At 33.3% G+C, this 22,795-nt stretch overlaps 1 protein-coding gene across 1 annotated transcript in view; it reads left to right on the top strand.

Moving 5' to 3' along the window:
• The first annotated feature begins 4,989 nt into the window (after positions 1–4,989).
• Positions 4,990–22,795, top strand: part of LOC147071668 (uncharacterized) — a 43,510-nt gene continuing 25,704 nt past the window's right edge. Inside the window, exon 1 of the mRNA XM_085946487.1 lies at positions 4,990–5,198. The gene's annotated coding sequence lies outside the window, so the exon portion shown is untranslated. The remainder of the gene's footprint in view (positions 5,199–22,795) is intronic.

Genomic DNA, 22,795 nt, shown 5'->3' with positions numbered 1-22,795 from the left:
AAAAGAAACTAACATATATGAACTAACCAGTTATGCTTTATATACAAAAACGTCATTTACCACTAATGCTAAATTGTGGACATATCGGTTTTTGAAAATGACATCTCAAAATATGTTCTATTCGTTATGCCAAATGTCCTTGGATCATCTTTCCAGACCATTACTAACTTCACTCTAGTACCGGCTAAATAGTTACTTCCTGTATTTCTTCAAGAGTATGAAATATTTGGCATACATAATACCTATATAAAAATGTAGACGTACAAAGCCTGCATAATAATGTTTTATAAGCAATCTATAATCTTAAATACTATAATATGTAGAGATAGCATACAAACGTCTTGCATGTACAGAAAGTTATGTCTCCTAATTCACGGTACATAATATACATTTATCTCGGGGTAATTTTCCAAGTTACACTTCCTCGCATAGACCGTGCAAGAGTTTTGTGTAATCACTATAGTTCTGTAAAAATATATTCTCAATTGAATATTGGTATTTAGTTTTAGTATGGTTTTTACAATCTCAGAATATATCTGAGTATAGCAATCTCCAATTAATAATTATTGATATGAAGTTGGCTACGCTATGCTACCAATTTTATTGCATGGAAGTTTGCACACCACTGAATTTACTGTTGCCGTGTTAATATTGTTTGAGAGCATTTTATGGAAATGATCTTGTGTAACTTAGCATATTTTCTGCATGTTATTTACATAAGACAAGAATATTATATTATTATACGCATTAAAACAGGAATAAATTATTGTCAGAAAAATAAAATAACGCAATGCTCTCTTTTTTATATCTCGTAAACCAGTGTTTCTCAACCAGTGGTCTACGAATTTTTGGTGTCCAAATGCATATGCTAAAAATTCCAATAAAATCTTCAAAACTCGTGCACCTGCAAGTGTTTTTGTTCTTAAAATAAATTAATAGTTTTATGTGACGAAATCAACCGCGATCAGACTTTATTAAACATTACTATATAAATAGTATTTTTATTTCTGCATTAGTGGTCTGCAAAACGTGTCTCTTATTTTAGTGGTCTGCAGATGTAAAAAGGTTGAGAAACACTGTAATGTAATCCCGTCCTTCCTCCTTTCTTCTAGCTCCCTGCGATTCATTACACGTTTATATTTTTGTTCATTGATTAAAAACCTATAATAGTAACTCTTAATAGGTTCTGGCGCTACAACCCTCAATGGGTCGTGACCTCCTCCAGCATATGCCTCCATACAGGACTGTACAAAACATCTTCCCTACAGTTTAGCATGCCCAAGATCTTTAAATCCGTCTCGACACTATCGTTTCATCTTGTACGAGGTTGACCAGATCTTCGTTTTCCTTTTGGCTTCCCAAATGTCGGGCTCCTACATGACCCAGCCATCTAAGGTGGCTCAATTTGATGGACTGTACGATGTGTCATTGATGTGTCCTAAGATACCGCGCAGCACACTCCGCTCAAATAAACTTTTGGTCATGTACCAGTGTTTTGTACAAGATGCATTTCAAGTATTGGTTCAACGCCTTGGAACGTAGTACCTTCATTGAACTAAACCAACATTTGTAACATAGCACAATATTCTTCTTTTAATTTTAATTTCTAAGTTACTCTCTCTGTTAATGGAAGACCCCTCTGTACATGAAATTGTTGATCCTTTTAAAATTGCCATTGTCCAGTATCACAAAGTCTGTCGAACTCTGAATACAACAATATATTTGGTTTTCACCACATTAACAGTGAGTTCTAGTGTGTTGGCTTTTATTCTTAAAGTCTACAAAAAATACTCCTCTCACAGCATTTTTGTTTTGGCCTGAGATGTCAATGTTATCCATATATGCTAATATTTGACTGTAATAGGCGTAGGTACTATTAAGATTACAAGCCATCCCATGAACAAAATCAGGTTTATATCACTTTACGCTGGGTTACTTCGTTAAATGGATTGTACATAATGAATCCAAAGAATGATAATTATACAATGAATTAATCAACGTGTTTCGTCGATTTGTAAACCACCAGCTTTCCACCATTAGATACAAGTGCCACCACTTTATTATGAATTCTATACTTAGTTCCTATATACAACAAAAGGTACAGGTGAAATGTTGGCAAATTAAATATTTTCATTTACTATGTTTAATTTATAACTAATTTATTTTATAGTGTTTGTTGTTTTTATACAAATATTCACAATAAAATGAATCATTTTCGTAGCTATAAAAGAGAAATTGACAAATCGACAAAACAATGATGGACTTATTGGCATTTGAATCCAGCTGTCAAATTTAACTTTTTAGGAACTCACTAAATGTGACTTATGGGTCTTTGTTTCTAATGTGTCCTTGTTGAGTTTTGTAAATGCTGGACACCTATTGGCTGACTACAAGTTCGCATGGAATTATTGACGTTTGGAACAAACCGCACCGTGGACTTAAAGCCGTTAGTAATTCGTCATGATTTTGAAACTCTTTTTTTCATAATTTTGAATCATAGTGGACGTATCGTATAATATACGATATCCTATATACCTAATAGGTTGAGCAAGTGGCTGACATCCATTTCTCGTAAAAACAAATTCTGTTAACACAAACCTCCACTCTGTAGAGTCCCATATGATCTTGTTAGGATCGGACGTGGTATCAAATAAAATATAGGAACTATACGACTTGTATAATGGGCGGGATTTGAGGACTTGTCTTTACACACTCTCAACGCGAAAAGTTTGAAAGCGCACTGAGAAGATCTTATCACAGAGATTGTGCTTCTCAAAATTAGGATTATGAAAATACAAATTTGGCATGTGACTTAATAAAATAACAAACACAGATTTTGATTATAGATGGGTAACTCAATTCAAATGTGAAAATGCTAAAGCAGGTGAGTCATCCATTTTATGTACATGGCCATCAAAATGGAGTGTAGGATATTATATTATGGGCTCTTGTACAAAGAATCAGTGGCGTATTTTCATAACAACAGGATTCAATTGAGTCATCGCAAGATTTAAAATGGGGCCTCGAACATACAATAAATAATTAAACTATACAAAAATCTTAATGTGTAGAGATTTTTGTTTTAATAATAAATAAACTTTTATTTTTGATAATCGTTTACTCAGTAGAGCGAGGTATTTTCTCGTTTCACTCTGTGAGAGTTCCTAACTCTGTATAGTTGTTACTATTGCCATAAAAGTGTAACGAAGGAAGTTATAATATTCTTATTAATTTAATTTATTTGCGTTAATTTCTTAACATTTTAATTATATTTTGTTGGAGGGCCATAAAATTTATACTCAAGTTTGAAGTCATGGATTTATTTAGGGAAAATTAAAATTTGCTTATTCGTTTTTTATCATAGGGGGCCTCAAAATCAGTCATTGCGTCGGGTCTCTACGTCAATAAACATGCCACTGCAAAGAATACAGTTTGTTTTTGTATCTCTGTCTAGCCTGACTGTGTGTCATTGATGGGTTCGAACATTGACTAATATACTATACCACATCCAAAGATACCACACAGCATGCTGTGTTCAATTGAGCCCAGCAATATGTTGATGATTATGATCAAGCGCTGGTCTGAGATAATTGGTCTTATACCTTCATAAACAAACTCCATTTCCATAGATAAAGGTTGTCCTTCAACATCTTTTGTCAGTAAGAATACATACAAATATGGTGGATATCATAGGTCTTCTTGGACCTGGCTTGGTCAATTGCTACAGATTCATCAAGAGTCTCAACCTGACATGTCTCTGTTTTTATATCATGACACCTATTGGTATGACAAAACAAATTAATAAGATATAAATATGGAAGCCAGTCACCATGGACCTTGGCTTTGAAGCCAGCTTCGAATAATTTCTTTACAACGGTCAGGCCATAAAACTTACATAACTTATAAAGATATACAAAACTCACAATATTACCAATATTGAATGCGTGTTTCATTTACTGTTATAATAATATATTATAATTATATAAAAGCAATAATTAATTATTGAAAATAACTTTTTCATTAAGGGGGGACATGCTCAGCGTAGGTCAAAATGGAGCTTTTTTCTATTTTCAAAGCATGATCCTGGACATACCTTAAACGTTGTAGATAATCTATTTGTATAATTTTGAAGCCTTATTATCCTTTATATTTATTTTAAAAATTTAATGACTGCATAAAGTATTTTTATTACATAAAATAGTATTCTTTTAAACCTCTCACTCCAATGTTTTAGAATATAGTCATATTTCGGTACATAACTGTGCAGTGGTGTTAAGATTTTTTACATTTATTAATTATTAAACGCATTTATAAAACCATTACTATAATTTATGACGAGATAATTTTGGTAAAATATTTACGATAAAAAATTATATTGATAATCTCTGTGATCCCAAATTTGACAAGAATTAGGCATTTTATTATTCAAAAATGGGCAAGATTAACACATTTGAAGATAATTCTAAAGATACTCATTATAAGCTATGTCTTTGACCATTCAAGTGTGATAAACATCCTACGAATAATGATTGCTCTATAATAATTATTGACCTAAGAATAAGGTAGTGTTTTTTTTTAAATACGCCATTTCTTTTGGCATTCCCCAGTGGTTAAGCTACAACATACGGCCGTAGCCATAAATTGACAAACTATAATTGAAGTAGGGAGTAAAATGATGTTAACGCGCGTGTTTGAACATGTACCGTTTAAAAAAAAAGATTTTTTTTGCCAACGTCATCGCCATTTTGAAAACGTTATTCGAATGTCAGATTCTGTCCAGTTGCGAGTCTTGATTGGGTAGTTTTCCACAGCGGCTCCCCTATCCATTCTTTAGTTAAGTTTATAGGTCTGTAAATGGATCTAATTTTGGAAATCAACTTGAATAGGTATAATAATTTCTTAAGTAGAGGTATTATTAGGAATTGGGAGATTTAATTATATTAATGGCAACATTTTTGTATCTACGTGACGTTACTCACGATTGCTAGCAAGTCAAAAATAAAAATATGGGTGGAACGGCGCTAAATACAGCTGCCTTGCAAAGTTGTAAACAAAAGCTTAAACGTCTTGCTGAGCGGTTGTGCGTTTGATAAAATATTCGTCTTCTGCGAGCATCAATAATTAACACGACGACACAATTGCTACGAAATAACTGAAGAAGAACGTGACTAAAATCTGTTACTACGTCCTTGAAAAAGGTAAACAAATTTTGATTTTTTCTTCTATTTTTAAATCGCAATGTCAGATCGGCATGTTATGTCAACAGAACAGGGTTTAACCTAGTTTCGTTTCGTCGTTGATGTTATAATACTTCATAATTGATACTATTTTATACTCGTATATTAAATAAAACAATCTTGTTAAATAAAGTCACATTAGGCTAGAGGCTGGTGCGCTAGCTCTGTCTATCAGGCGTGTCCTCGTAGACAAGGTTTTTATCGCACATTTATTTATTTATACATTTTCAGATCATGTTACGTGTTTTTAGTAACTACCTGACATTAAATTTGACAGTCGATGTTCCGGTTGGTGAAATCGAAATCACAACTATTTTTTTTACCATGTGTCACATTACAATAATGCTTACAACCTACATAGATTAATTTATTAACAGGCCTGGATTTAATGAATTACTTAACATTTTTTTATAAGGAGAGAAAAATCTACCAGGTTGCCACAAATTAAATTAACGAACATTTTCTGACTTATACACAGTTTAAATGAGAACTGCCATTCTTGGTAGTGTTGACCGGTGTATATCAGTTTATACTTTATTCTCCCAATAATCTGGTAATACTAATTGGGCGGGCAATAACTGTGTCCAACCAAATCACTTATATTGTATTAAGTATATTGCAAAACAAGGCTCACACTGTCAACAGTGTCAACAGATTTTTGTTATACCTATTATATTATTATGCTGACATAATACGCTTACCACACGTCCCGGTTTGACCAGGATTGTCCCGGCTGTTGTTCCGCGTATGAATGATTGTCAATAATAAATTGTCATGGTTGGCTGTAGTAACGTATATTATTATATGTGATGTGTAGGGAGCGGATTTATATGCAACAAAAAACATGATTATATATGCACATATGCACTTAAAATCATTGAAATATGCAGTTAAAAATTTACATTTTTATGGAAAAATACTGTAAATACCCACTTCACCCAATATTACAATTTTCAAAATAGTTTGTTTTCAAGTAGGTAGGTACCTACAAATAATTGAACAAGAAATGCAAAATTTAAATGTAAACTATGGAAACTAAACACAACTTAAAAAACAAAAACGACACACTTAACTATTCCTAAATACTATTTGCTGTTTTTTTGTCCGAAAAAATAAGTTACAATATTTTTTTCAATATTCTCTGGCATTAAATTTTCCGCATATCTGTCAGTATTTTGTTTATATGCGGAAAATGATCTCTCAATGTCCACAGAGGTGATAGCGCAAAATTTAAATAAAGGTGCCCGGGTTGACTTCACTTTTTCTGATAGATTAATGAAATGCTCGGGGATGCCATTAAAAATGCAAGTGCATCTACCTGATTTAGTTATGTTTCGATAAAATTATAAATGCAAAAGCCCTAAAATATGCATTCATTAATGAAATATGCACTTAATGTCTCAAATATGCATTTATATGCACAATAAAATTTTATTTTTGGATTCTGCATCTTTCGAAACGGATTTCTGTGCAACTCCCATAGCTGTGCAATACACCCTAACAAAACATGCACTATTGTCCGGCAACTTCATCTTGGCTACGTGGCAAATCTGTGAACTACGTACAGCTAATCGAATTTCCGGTTTCAAATTAGGAACGCCCCCAAATTTTTCATTACATTTTTGACACTTCGTATTGGACGCATCTATCAATTTACGTAATTTGAAGTTTTTTATATTCAAAAGATGTCTAAAACAATACGAAATGATATTCGAATTATTATCAGTAAACTTTTGATTTATTGCGATGAAGAAAAAGAGTCGTATTTAAAAGGCGAGCTTATACAATACTTTTAACAAGCCCATTTTACGGGTTCCTGTCATGTCAGGTATGTCAAAATTCAGTGTTGTAATACTAGAAATATTTCCCCAAATACTGGAAATTATGTTTGTATATTATAAAGTTATGTGTATCGTAATCTATTTTATTAATATTTTTAGACGTATAATAATTAAGTATAAATGATCATTAGTTAGTTAATGAATTATCCTATTTTTTCCTAATTATTTTCCTAATTTTTAAACCGATAAGTAGGTACATATTGTTTTAAAATTTATGTAAGGTGGATATAATTTAATTTATAGAAAATTATTTTCACAGTATGTGTTTCTACAACAATTTTACTAAAAATACGATATAAAGACATCATTTGTAAATTATAAAACATGTGATTGGGTCATCAATATAATATTGAATATGTTATATCTTTCACTTCTACTTTTTTACTCATAATATGTGTTCTAGTTATTTAATTAATAAATACCTGCAGCAATATTATCAGTTAATGTGGGTTCAATGATATATTTCCTTCCAAATTCAATAATTACGCTGTATTAATTAACCTAATATAATAGTAATAATCAAGAGGTGAAATTATTTGAAAAAAAAACTCTATTGATATTTATTGAACAATAATTAGACTTATAAATTAATGTACTTATAAACTTACTGAGAATAGAATTGAAATAAACTTAAAACCTAATTTCGCGGGATATGTTTTCTCAAAAAATGACAACACTGTGAAATATTCTATACGCGATAAGAGCGACTTCCTGTTGTTGCCTAAATAATGTTGTCGTACAGTAGCATATAAATCTGGGCCCTAGTGATGAGTGAGTGATGACTGATGAGCAGGGGCGGCTCTTCCTTAGGGTACCTAGGGGACAGATCCCGGTCCCCTCATCATTATATAGTCAATATTCATGTTATACGTTCCTACCATAATACATTGATTTTGTATAAATTAATTAAGTATATATTTTATTTGTAATGTTTGCCCACCCGTGATTCTTGTTTCTTGGCCCATCCCTAATGCTCTATGTGAGTTTTGGCTCTACCTACATAGTACAATACAACGATACTTCTGGGGTCGAAATTCGGTGGCCCCTTTAAAATCAAAGCAATGTTTATATTATGAGATGCTATATGCGATTGGCAGTTATGATTCTCAAAATTCATAAGGAAGCTGAACAATGCGTACGTCTGTAGGCCGTTTTGCACGTGCTATGCACATTTTACCCACATGTACCGATGCTGCACCGGGGACACTGTAGTAAATACCTGGTCTTGCATAAGTGTGAGTTTATAATATATTATGAAGTTATCTTGTTGGTCGGCTGTAAATTCATATCCCATGACCCACCGGTTTAGTTTATTAGTTAGTTTGCCAGTAAGTGATCGAATATGTTATCTATCTCCTTAAGTTTAAAAATATATTTGTTAATACATACTATAATAATTTATAATATTATCTTGAATGATAATAACAAAGGGTAGGTATGTGCTATTTCAGTTAATTAAATCAATATTAATTTGTATTACCTAAATATTAATTATTGTAATGTACTAGTTGTGCATAGTTGAATTTCACGTTAGTAAAATAATTTTGATAAATAATATTAGGTACTAGCTGACCCGGCAAACGTTGTTCTGCCATATAAATTATTTCTAGTGAATATTTTGGTTGTTAAATAAAAAAATAACGAATGTATCGTAAGTGTGTGGGGATGGGATCTATGACAGAAAGAGAAATAGAGCGCTGTAGACGATGACCGCCGATAAAAACAAAAAAAACATCAACTATTCATTTTCTCAATTCAAAATGAGTAATGATGTTCATAATGAATGAATTACCTGTGACAGGATCTCGTTGTTTAATGTTTATGCAATATCCGTCTTGTCCCTTCCAGAAAATTAGCGGATATTGGTGAGCGTCGTATGAACGGTGTGTGTCAGCGATGAACTCCAGATTATTGTTTCTTCTTCGAATCACGATTTCTCGCGTCGATGTGCGGTCGCCAACCATGATTCCAGCAATGTCGTCAACAACAGGCGCATTGAATCGACGCACGTGCTCTCCAGCTGGTGTTTTATCAGGATTGATGACAATAGCGTGATTGTCACTATGCAATTCGTGCATGTGTGCTTTGAAGAATTTCAATAATTCATTGTGCTCATTCAACAGGGCGTCCAGTTCGCCGACGATGCGCCTGGCATTAGGCGAATTGAGGTTATTGTAGCCGCAACGTGCATCCACATGATTGATTGACCGCCCATGAAGTAGATTTGTAAAAATTTATGTGGTTCGTTTGGCATTGGCAGCAATGAGCCTACTTTGTGGTATACTTGGCCTTTGATTTTGAACGTAGAATGGAATTGTTGACCATTTGCCGCAGTATTGTGAACTATTTCTGTTGCTCCGAACGAAGTCATTTGGAAGCATGGATTGAATGTGCGAATGGACTTCAGGAACAGGTTTGAATCTGGAACCGTGCCGATGAGCAAGCCGTTCAATGGTTCTGGTGGTATCTCAATTTCTGGTAGTTGCACTTTTCCTGATGCGCAACACATCCCGGCTGACTCATGTTTGAATTTGAGCGCATGACAATGAGGACATTCTTTGTCCATAGCACCAATCAGCACTTTCGGATGAGCGGAATATTCAATATCTGGCTCGTACTCGATTGCGAGACAAAGGAACGAAGCGAATGTAAATGTTCGATGTACTTGTTGGCGTTGTCGGTCATTTTCTCTGCGTGTGTTAACTACGAACTGGCGCGCTTGGCTCCGTTCCAATTGTTGTTGTTGATTTCGTTCAGCTCGTGCCTCTTGTGATTGAGATGCACGCAATTGCGACATGCTTACACGCACGTTTTTGTTATCATGTTGGATTTGTTCGTCTGTTCTTTCTGCTCTACTATTTCGCATGTTTGTTGCTTCATTCGTTCGACGGCCCAAATGGCCCCCTTGCGTCTTGCTGGCATTGTGCACTGTAATACACGCACATAAAAATAGATGAATTAAAATAAATCGTACAAAATTTTGCACGCACTGCGTTGTGATATGCCGAATGAAATGTCAAAATGACGCAACGCTTCTCTTGAATTCTTCTCGGACGTAGCGCCATCTGTCATTCAACAACATAAATAATTTCGTTCTGTTTGAAATACGAACGACGGTTAAATTTGTTCATACAAAAATAATAAAATCTCGATTAAAAAATGGGAGGGTGGGGGTAGAAGAGTGAAAATTTGGGGTTATGGGTATTTTTTTATGTCAAATAATAAAAAAAATACAAAAAAAAATACAAAAAAAAATTGTCAAAAAAATAAAAGAAAATTTTTCTGGATAGAGATACCCTAATCATCTAGCGGTATGAAATATACTTGTTGACCTATTCTCATACCTAACAAATATACATAAAAAAATTCATAAAAATCGGTCGAGCCATTTCGGAGGAGTTCGACCACAAACATCGTGACACGAGATTTTTATATATATAGAGATTATGATGAATGAGGTGGTTCATTTATTGAAATATAAGTTCAGTAAATTGACATTTGAAGACAAACTAGAAGTGAAACGATTAGGACCTCACCAACCAGTCACCAACAGATTTAGTTATTGTGTATGAACTAATCAAAACAAAAAAAGCATTTAACTCCGAACAGTTTACCAAACAACATGGTTGACGGCGAGTGTATCCTTGAAAAGACTATTTTGTTTTTCTTGTAGCAATACCTTTCTTTCGAACGCAAGAGTCATATGAAGATGAAGTAATGAGGTAATAGCTACAAAAGATAAGTTTTTTACGCTTTGATTAATATTGATTAGGTAGGTACTTATGAGATATTTCACGCCATCTGACCCCACTTACTAAAAGATGCTAGAGCCGCCACTGCTGATGAGATAGCGGGAAGTTGCGAATAAAGTTCATTCCAGGTACGACTGGTACAATAAATAAAATAATTTAAATTTCTGCTTTTGCAGACCGTCTGCATTCTTCTTTAGTACATACTTTTAATAGGTAATAAAACAATTTTTGGTGGTTAAATTTGCTTCTTTGCCCTATACACCGCTCCTGTCCCGGTTTAGGTTTTCATAATAATTATGGTAAGCCTATGACATGATACATGACGAAGTTTGTTTGAAAATTACGTGAAACAAAAATATTTGCTATTTTATTCCTTCTTCAAACCTAATAGGTACTTAATAATTTCAACGGTTCTTCCAAACATAAAAGTTTGGGAACCACATGACCTATTTTGATAAAAATGAAATAATAAGTTTGTCGTTTATTACTTATAGTGAATTGCGCAGATTGCGATTTCATAGCGATATTTTATCTGTATATCGTCATCGACACCTCGATTTTCGACATTCTATATTTTTGACAGGGGGGAGTTAAAATTTTATAAGTACACAACTATTAAATGAAATTAAATAAAAAATACGCCTAGTGCAAAAAGAATTTTGTTTATTTTTGAAGGTAAGTATTTATTTGTATTTTTGTTTTTATTTAATTTGATTAGTTTAGGTACTTACCTGATTTTTTTATAGGGTTTTATCGAAAATATTAAATAATGTCAGATACGAGGTGTCAATGTATGACCATCGTTAGGTTAAATGTAACTGGTGTTACCGATACTTTTTCCGACTGGTCTTACATGTAGCCTATTGCATCGTTTTTTCTCGCTCGGCGTCGCTTCAACCATGCCATAGGTATCTTCTGTAAAAACTGTCGAACTTCAGGCTTATCTGGTATGTTTATAACAGATTTGTAGGTAATTAGTAATTTTTAAATGCCAGCTTTGATGGTGTGTCCACTTTACCAACCAATTTCATCGGTACGATATATTATTATTTGCTAACATAGTTATATAGCGCCTGTACACATGCATATATTTACTGGCTCCAATAGTGTGTACATTAAACTGTCGCGATAATAACTTACTGTTTACAAATTGTAAAATTGCTGACTGTCTCGCCAATATCATTCTTCAAGCGTAAGCTAGACACGATGTTATTATTTTATTGTGCTATTTGACAGGTTGTGAAAATTGGTAAACGTCAAAGCTCTGCACGGTGTAGTAATGTAGTTAGTTTTTTCCCCCCTGGCGGGTTCGCTACTAGAGACCGACAAGCTTAACGTAAGGCTCGCTGCATAGTTGCCGGGGAGCATCACGTTAAACTTGTCGGTCTCTATCGTTTTATTGCGCATGCTCATACGTCATGCAAGATCCAACTATTACGTGAATATTCAGAAGCTTCTGATTTTTTTTTGATTCTTTGCATGCAATCTTGCAACTTGCATGATGATGCGTGTTTACACGTGCATTTTCTTGTTATGACCGCGATAATACGTATTTTCAGCAATAAATCCATGCACGTGTAAACGGGGTATTATAGTACTTAATTCAAATAACGAAATCTCAACACAATACCGTGACAAAAAATGTCTTAAAACAAATCTATAATTATTATTACTTGCACCTATCAGCTGCAATATTATCACCTTTTTTTGTTGTTATTCTATTTATTTTTTTATCATTCATATTAATCGGTAAATTAAATAACACTTATTGGCTAACTATTTCTCTTCGATTTACACTGATAATATACGTACCTACATATTATATTATTTTGTCACTATCTGAGTGTTTTTTTTAAAATATCAAACTCCAAAATTTACATACAGCAAGAATAAATTAGCTATATTTATCCACCAAGGTAAGACACGTCATATTCTTGATCTTTAATTATGTGGAATTTTCTTCGTCGAGATATCATGACTGAGGGCCGTGACACTGACGTAGATGATTTGGCCGTCTGGCAGCCTTCTTCGCGGCTTGGCTCCATCCCTCTCAGCATTCAGCGGCACGCACGATGGTGTCAGTGGAAAACCCACGGCATTCTTGATTTGGTCCGTTTTACCCTCGACCTGACCAAATATGTATCACGATTCCTTGTGGATTGTCATCCGTTGTGTGCTTCACTCTTCTTACATCTAAACTTAGTCATTATTGAATTGTGTTCCATAATATAGCAAAATATAATCGTGCAGGCGCGGCGCGTACACAAAACGGGGTTTTCAGTTCCGGGATATACCTACACATTATTTAGGTAAATGGAATATTATTTCTTCTTAGTTTTCGTCAAGATTTCATCACTGAGGATCGTGATCCCGATGATTTGGCTGTCGAATAGTCTTCTCAACGTGTTGGCCTCTCTCATCTCGACATCGCACAAACGGATACTATACCTATAGATATACCGATCATAGTAATCATTGGCCATGGCCATGGCGCCACGCGCATTCGATAAAAACTTGTGGATAAGACTGCTCGCAATAACTTGTAAATGAACACCCTTAGTTATTTATACCAGCAGGTGTTTATCGCTAGATTCAAAGTGTGGAGTGTCTAGCTATAGGGAATGTACATGTAAAAATGCGGTATTCCGCTATTGAAGCGTCGAGAAGCTATAAGTAGTATATGGGACAAATGTTGAATTCAGTGTTACCTGAAAGATTCCCCTCTTGCCATTTTAAAAATCGATAAAACATTATGGATCTTATTTCAAGATGTACCCCCCCAAACCATTTTTTATGTGCGCGCCCGTAATCGTGTTAATTTGCATATAATAAATATATAATATGTATAAGTATACGCATATATTATTATTAGTATTATTTATTACACATATTATATAAGTATTATTTTAACACTAAAACAGACGCTGAGGCCCAATGACAGTAAAGTTAGTAGTGAAGTGAAACTAGTGTTGCAATATATAAGAAAAACATCCAATGAACATGTTGATGATACTCTTTTTGTAACACCCGACGCCTTCAGATCCCTCATAATAGAATACTATCAAATAATATGTTAAACACTGACGTATGTACGTCGGTCGGTTTACACAATTTAGTTGAATGCGGTAAAACTATTTTATTTGTTTTACCTACTAAGATTTGAATGACCTTTTTATGGCTATCGTAGGGGGCTCGAAATCAGTCAACTCCCGTGTTCACACAGCCACTGCTCGGAATTTTGCCATGTACGGAGTATTTAGAAATAATATCGATTTATCGGACATTAACATTCAAATCTGATATTATCTTTTTGTCCATAAAATAATATTGAAAACTTCCTTGCTTGAGGGTGTGATGACGTATAATATAATATTACCTATACGAAATCTGGATGCTATTCATTTTAATATCGTAGGACGTACCTATATGGAAACGCAGAACTTATTTTTGTTGGAAAGCCTTTATGTATAAGAATTTTTATTGGACCGGTTTGAACATATATTTTCTTTTTTCCGCGCATCTGGTTATATGTACAAAATATAAATAAGAAGGCACGCACCATAGGTAAACACGTAAATATGACATAAACCACTGGTTCCCAAAACGTGAATATTCTTTCAATCAATGCGTCGTGATTGTTTTTTTTTGTCCTTTTTAGTTTTATGTTGTTATTGAATATTATAGGATTAATTTCAAGTTATTTGACAGGATAATTTTTCCTCTCTTGAAAAATACATTTGTATATATTACAGATCTGTTGCTTTTTAGTTTGGCAAATGTTGATACGTCACTTTTTAAAATTTGGCATGACCGTGTAAGTCTGAGACAATCAGTAATCACTAATCAGGCAATGAGGGAACTGATATGTCTTAAGTAATATATTAGTATATTGCATATACCCAATAATATATTACTGCTCTACTTAAAACAAACCGTGTTGTAAGTATATTATAAATAATATAATATTGGCATTGTGTAATCTAATCTCACTAATTTGTGATGTATACCTATTTATTAACGATGCACATTGCACACATATACAACAATTCCACCATGCATCGGTAGTATATTACAGTCGAACTTGGTTATTTCGGTCACGTAAATAGCGAGATCTCGGATGTAATGAGGAAACATTCGTTGACATTTTAGATTATGATTTTCTCCATACATTTATTCACTTTTATAACGAGCAACTTCTCGGCTATAAATCGTCGATCGTTTAAAAACAACATTTTCGACTTTAAGCAATAAAATCCAACCGAGGAGTTAAATAGACCGCGGATGCCGCCGGGATCGGATTACGTTTATGACACTACTTAAGTGTCTAAGTACCTAATTGATGTTTTCGCCGACAACATTGAAAAAGTATCCACGCATATGGTTGAAATTGCATGTAAAAAAATAAACAACTTCTTTTGTAGTTTATGAATGCCGTGCTTGTTTCGGGGATTTTTAAGATGGTTTTCAGATTTTTTATGTTCTATGCTTAAATAGAACGTGGCGCGAAAAATGTTATATAACGAGCAAATTCAGTCGGTTCCATCTTCCTCGTAATAACTAAGTTCGACTGTATTATGAATGTTGAACACGTGAAATGTTTTTAGTTATTGCAAAAACAATAATGAAAGTGCGTGCTGTTGGGCCGTATGCCGAGTTTACGACTGCTTCAAACAAGGCCTGAACAAAAACGAACCATAAGTGCGAGTGAGTAAGCATTTGGTACGCTTATATCTCCGCTTTATGCGTTAGAGTAAGCTAGAATTTCTACGACTGAATTTAAAAAAAAAATAATTTGGCTGTTTACATGCATTTAAAAACTGTGAGCACGTGTTGCTGAAATTTATTGTTTTTGTGTTAAATATAAAGTTAGTGGTAAGTAATTATTTTTAGTTATTTTAATATAACATAAATATGGTTAACTATGACGTGTTTAAATTTGATTGTCGTAGTGAGAGGCAGCACGATGGTATAACGTGCCATAGGTAAGTTGATAATAATAAAATCGTTGTTCTACTGTGCGTTATACGCTGAACACACGGCTTCATTTTGCCTAAAAATAGGCCCTCTCTATATATTATCATTACTCTGAGACTAAAGTAAGTACAGACGAACGGCGCGAGAGCTGCCAGTGTAGTTTGAGTGAGTGTAGGACGAACGATTAAAGTTTAATTAAAATATATGTGCAGATTTGCCGCACGTTAAGCGCGAACCAAATTGAGGTGCATGTCGCGGACTATCACGTAACGTCACAGTAAGCTGTCGCTACGGGAAAACAATGTATAATGTCGTTGTTATTGGTGCTTAAAATGTTATCAGACTGATGCTCCCACCCCTTAGCACATTTTGAACCTTTAAATGAACATTGTCAGTTGGCAAAATCTGTCGAAATCACTAAAACAACAATGAGGTCACCTCACGTTGAACTGCACTGCATCGACACATGCATGACGTTTTGAACGTTTTTTATGATATTTCACATGCCCACACTTTTCGAATGTCATGTCAAAATCACGATTTTTTTGTTTTTAGTGGTTGGCACTATGTATTTTTGATAAGAATGTTGTCTATTATCTATGGTCTGCAGGTTGGGTTCTGTTCAAAATATTATCTATGGATGTCATGCTGCAAGTATTTTAACGTACGCATACGTAGAAACTGTCAAAATTGATTGAAATCAGCATGAATAATTAATACCTAATAATTCAAATTACTAATACATTATAGTAAGCACTCTTCGTCAGTGTCATTCTTCAGTGAATTTACAGAGATGTTGATGTTTCAAAATATTCTGCAAAATGACGAAACCATAGACTAAATTTGTCGCCGCGACAGCGTGACAGTAGGCGACATGCACCTCAATTTGATTCGCGCTTTACGTTGCGAGGTTCGGCTCACGCGTAAATCTGACGATGCAGAACACACTTTGATTAACCATGTCAGAACTATTAATACGTGTGATGCTGAATGAGTATGATAAAAATGCTAGAGCTGTTATTCTCTTAAAAAAATAAATCTATTTTTATATCGTGTGTTTTCACTAGGTATACAAAACATACAATATGGATTTCATATAATTACGGGTTAATAAAATTTAGCTTGCTTTATAAAATACGTATTGGTCGTTGAATATTATTTGTATGAATAGTAGTTTTGCTAAATCTTTTGGTCACATTTTTAAGACAGACGAGGGTGCTGAGTGCAATCACTTGTCCACACTAATAAAATAAATGTTTGCTCCATCGAGGGGGGATTGAACCCAAAACATTTCACTTACGGTGAATACTCCACCTACCAGAGGTATCTCACGGAAAAATACGAAGCTTGCAATCTGAGTCATGTTTTTGGTAATTTACATTCACGAAGTATTTTAAGTAATAAATATGTAGGTACTTATCTATCAAAAACATTAAGACGAAAAATATTTTTATTTGAAGTCGGCGATAAACTTTAAATTAAAAAGAAAACTTGAAATATGTGATTTCGTTAAAGGGCCCTATCTTTAAGTTAAGTAACTACCCACCTACTTATATAATATTTTATGGTCATGTTTTTTTTAAATTTCGTTTTTAAAGTTTTCTCTAATGTACAGAAAAGATTTTTGGCAATTTCGTAGTTTTAATGTTTTTTTATACTTTATTTTAAAAATATCGATTTTTATAAAAAAAAATTAAAATGTGTATAATCTTGAAATCCTTTTTATTTAATATGTCAAATTTAATTTTGATATGGTCGATATATTGAAGCTCAATGGGAAACGTACCTAAACGTAATACTAGGTAATATTATAGGTATCGTTGATTTTTTGACAATATTTTTTAATTTTCATAATAAAAGCCTCACACGCATGAATAATTAGAGTGGCCGACATCTAACCTTGCCATTTGGAATAGATTTTTTTGAATTAATACGTGAGTAAACTAATCAAGTGCTTTGAATTTACTAATATAATTATACGGCGTACGTGAGTAAACCAATCAAGTGCCTGGCTTTTACTAATACAATTATGCGGTTGCGTATCGACACAAATCCTTGTCACTGTTACATTGGCAAGGTTATCTGGAGGATACTATACTATTAGCAAAGAAAACGTGTTTCATATGAAGTAGAAGAAAGTGTCAATATTTTATAATAGATTCAATATTATCCGAGTGGCCAGAAAATCTGCTAAAATTTTCCAACAAGTCAACAGTGTTTGTTAGTATATTTTGTAGTAATGTGATCTTCTAACTTGCGGAATAATTGACAAGCTTTGTTCGCCCGGTCTTCAGTCGATTTGCTAGTCAACTTAATTATCGAGCGCTCCGGTTCGTAAAGTTTTCCATTTCAACCGCTGATTTTCCATTTGGTGACAAATAATGAAATAATAACAACCCAAATAATCTAAATATCTATTAATCTTAATACACATGAATTGGTTTGATAAGAATATTTTTTTTATCTCTCTGTAAATAATAGTTTTGATAAGAACGTTTGATAATACCAAAAAAGTTTGATGTCTTTGGATAATTCTTATTTTGATATCACCGGGCAAACAGCATAATAATCGTGAGGTTAAAATAGCAATACAATAAAAATGGCCCGAAACTGGTTTATTGTGACAATTAATATTATTGTTGACTTCCTTGGGTTCCTTCAATATAACGAAAAAAATAAATGTTTAAAAACACGTATGATGCACTTTCAAGGCTATGAAAGCTAAAACACGGTTTATTTTTTAAAATTTGGAGGGAGCGTATGAATAGGATTCGCAATGGTATTAGTAAGTAAATATTATTTCCCGCGCTGAACGGATTGACACGGACTTTTTTTGGATGTTGTGGTCTACTTGTCTATTAAAGTTGAGCATACACTCGATTCACGTTGACTGGGTTACTTACCTGTGTGATAATCAGCTTTTGATTCACATTTTCAGGATTTTTAAAAATGTTCAAGCTTGACAAGGAGACAGATAACAGATTTACTATTGAATAAATATGATAAATAATTAATAATCCAAACTTCGTATATTATTTTCAATTTGATTGGTATGTTGGTCGTTTTTTTTGTAAATCATTTAAATGCAGCTGGGTTAATCGACTAAATTGCTTGTTTTTAATACTTAAGCAAAATAAATATATTTTCAAAATGTGCCTTATCAATCTTATCGTCTAACTCAGTGTTTCCCAAACTTTCGACATATGTGTACCCCTTCTATAATTTTCGTAACACCGAGTACCCCTCGTCAAAAAAAAAATTGCATATACTTTAATAACAATCAATATATATTTATCTTTTCCTTTTTTACTACATAAACAAAATAATCATAAACGAAAAATAAAATTCATTCATATTAAAATATACTTAAATAAAATAAATAAAAGTTTTATTATAAATAACGTTCATTATAATCAATGAGAAGAATGAAATTGTTTATGTTGAGACAAATCTTCATAATTTAGTTCCCTGGTTGTTAATTTTAATCTGAGATGCGGTTCCATACCCAAAAGCTTGTTCCTTTTTTTTTACTTAATGTCTACAAATGTTGAAAAAGCAACTTCACATAGATATGAAGTTGGAAAGGCAAGATGTAATTCAGGACTTTCTCTGTTAAAATTGAATACACAATGTGTGAATGGTGTTAAAGTACACTCCTTATATTTATTTTTCAAGAATCCGTCTGAAGCTAATTCCAACAATTGCTCTTCTTCTGCATGCGATAAACCTTCTAGCATGGATGTTGTATTGATGTCGTATTAATGCTTGTTGCACCAGGCGCAGCCAAAGCCCGGTGCAGCGCGTACCCCCACTAAACTCTTCCCGTACCCCAGGGGGTACGCGTACCACACTTTGGGAAACACTAATCTAACTAAAACATAGGACGGTAACGTGACACCCCTAAGCATATTTCTTGCGCCCTTTCTGGGATAGTAGAGAAGATTGTCCAGTCAAACTGTAACCGCAATATTAAATAAATACAAATTCCACAATGACCGAGCGATGCAATACCTACCTACCTTTCATAAAATTTAATTACTTTTGAAATAATATGTAATTATATTGTTTTACATGAAGTTAGATGGCTCACCACACCATGTGTACGAGTACTTAACCATTTACCGCAAATAAAGGAGTTTATTGCAGGAAGTGGCGAATTTAAAAAAATAAATAAAAAATATAGGTTGATTAATCGACCTTGGTATTTGTACGTCGTAATCTTATAAATATAATTTTACATTTTCCAAAATATGTAGCTTGGAATGCGCACGGGTCTTCTGCATAGTTCCAGTTTTAAAAAAGTTGGCATTCGTATTACGCACTGAAGAAAATGTTTTTAATTGAATTATAGTGCATGGAGAACATTTTTTAAAGCATGAAAAATGTTTTAGATGTCAGTCTGGTCATTTGGATAACTTTGTTAATTTATTTATTGTGAAAGTAATATTTGTAAGGTTAGATTATGTTTACACACGCAAGACACTTTCCTTGGCAGTGGTTAAAAATGATGGTGGGATTAGGACGATTAGATACCAAGATCAATTCTTTTATCTTTTTCTGTTATGAGGTACGTCCCTAAATAAAATTATGGATGCCATATTATAATTATTAAGAAGAATTTTGATATTGTTTTCGTAATATCCTTAGATGTGCTTTCCACCTAGTGATGGGGAATACAGAAATACTTCTCTGTTCTGCGTGAATACTAATCAAATCCACAGAAATGGGAGTGGCATTGGCGGGACGTTTCGTTGTATTATTTAGATTACAGTGTTGTCAACTGTACTATTTATTCAATTACTAATACCTAATACAATTTTGATTCTGTGAACAAATTATAATACTAGTAGTTTTAAGCCAAATATGCCAAAAATAATATAATTTTGAAAAAATGTTCCTGTACTAGTTTTTTTTTCAGAAATATTATAAATTGTACACATATAATCAGCATAGAAAAAGATGGTAACACTAGATAAATATCTAATAATATTGAGACAGTACGTCCTAATGATTGCGCCAGCAGAAAGCTGAAATATCGACAACTAAACACATACCTACAATAAATCGAAACTACGAAAATCACAGTGGGTATTAGGTATAATGTGGTAATCGATTCACCATGAAAGCTTGCGTAGGTACATCTCCATAATCTAATATATAAAAATCCATATTTGTTTGTTTGTTCGTTCGTATTTTATGCGCTGCCATACCGTTCATCCGATTGCGATAAAACTTTGTCAACGTATTGCTTGCACTTTCGCGAAGAGTATAGGCTATATCTTATATATAAAAATGAATGTCTGCCTGTCTGTCTGTCCCGCATGCGTTCCTATACCATTCATCCGATTGCGATGAAATTTTGGTAAGTGGTTGTATGCACACCTGCGAAGGTTTCTGAATTAGAAAAATCATAAATTTCTTCTTCTTCTTCATTCTATTTTCTTTTATTCGTATGGTTCCTATATCATTCATCCGATTGCCATAAAACTTTCGTCAGTTGTTTTACGCACACCAGCAAAGGTTTCGGAATTAGAAAAACCATCTTCTTCTTCTTCTTCATCATTATATCTTCTTTTATTCGTATGGTTCCTACACCATTCATCCGATTGCGATGAAACCTTCGTCAGTTGTTGGTCCCTATACCATTCATCCGATTGCGATGAAACTTTCGTCAGTGGTTGTGCCAACATCCGCGAAGGTTTCTGAATTAGTACAACCGTCTTCTTCTTCTTCATTATATCTTCTTTTATTCGTATGGTTCCTATTCCATTCATCCGATTGCAATAAAACTTTCGTCAGTAGGTAATTGTGCCAACACCCGCGAAGGTTTCTGAATTAGTACAACCGTCTTCTTCTTCTTCTATTCGTATGCGTTCCTATACCATTCATCCGATTGCAATGAAATTTTGATCAAGTATTGTGCTCACGCCCGCAAAGGTTTCTGAATTGATACAACTATTTTCTTCTTCTTTTTTTTCTATTCTATCATCTTCTATTCGTATGCGTTCCTATACCATTCATCCGATTGCAATGTAATTTTGATCAAATGTTGTGCGCACGCCCGCGAAGGTTTCTGAATTAGTACAACCATCTTCTTTTTCTTCTATTCGTATGCGTTCCTATACCATTCATCCGATTGCAATGAAACTTTGGTGAGTTGTCGTGCGCATGCCCACGAAGATTTCTGAATTAGAAAATCATCTTCTTCTTCTATTCGTATGCGTTCCTATACCATTCACCCGATTGCAATGTAATTTTGATCAAATGTTGTGCGCACACCTGCAAAGGTTTCTAAATTAGTATTATATAAAATACAAAGTTTGTTGTTTGTTTGTTCCATCCAATTTTGATTTTTTTTACTACATATTAATAACGTTTTCATATTTTGGATTCGATTTTAATTTAGTGTTCTTTTGTTTGACCTTTACTCCTATTAGAATTATTTTCATATTGCCTTATTGTATTACACAGATATTTGAATATTAAAAAAATAATTACCTCTTATTATTTTTTAAATATCTAAGATAAATATAACCACGAAGCGACCCTGTGCGAAGCCGGGTACTTCAGCTAGTAATAAATATAAAACTCTTCAATTTACACAGAAATATTTAAAAAATTGCTTTGGGATCATCGTGTAAATAATGTTTGGCGTACCAATGTGTTAATTGTAATAATATTAATTTGTTAAGTGTAAATAGTAATAATGTTAATTAGTAATTACATACATAATAATATATCGAATTTCTAGGTTTTTATTGTTTTTTTCACTATCATTCATTATTTGTTGTACTTAATAAAGAATTATTAATTTATAGTAAAACTGGTGGCTTGCTGCGACATCTAGAGGTACTGATCGTCTGCTTAGCCTTTTTTTATTTATATTTATATTTAAATTTTATTTTTGCACTCATTTTGGGAACCTACTTTTGTTCATTCAAGTCAACACATAATAATATAGGTTTAGTGGTTTATAATTATAATACCATTA

The sequence above is a fragment of the Rhyacophila brunnea genome, unplaced genomic scaffold, assembly GCF_057557595.1.
Source record: "Rhyacophila brunnea isolate RB1 unplaced genomic scaffold, BYU_Rbru_1.0 scaffold_2, whole genome shotgun sequence".
Lineage (NCBI taxonomy): Eukaryota > Metazoa > Arthropoda > Insecta > Trichoptera > Rhyacophilidae > Rhyacophila > Rhyacophila brunnea.
This window is presented reverse-complemented; position numbering and strand designations above follow the sequence as displayed.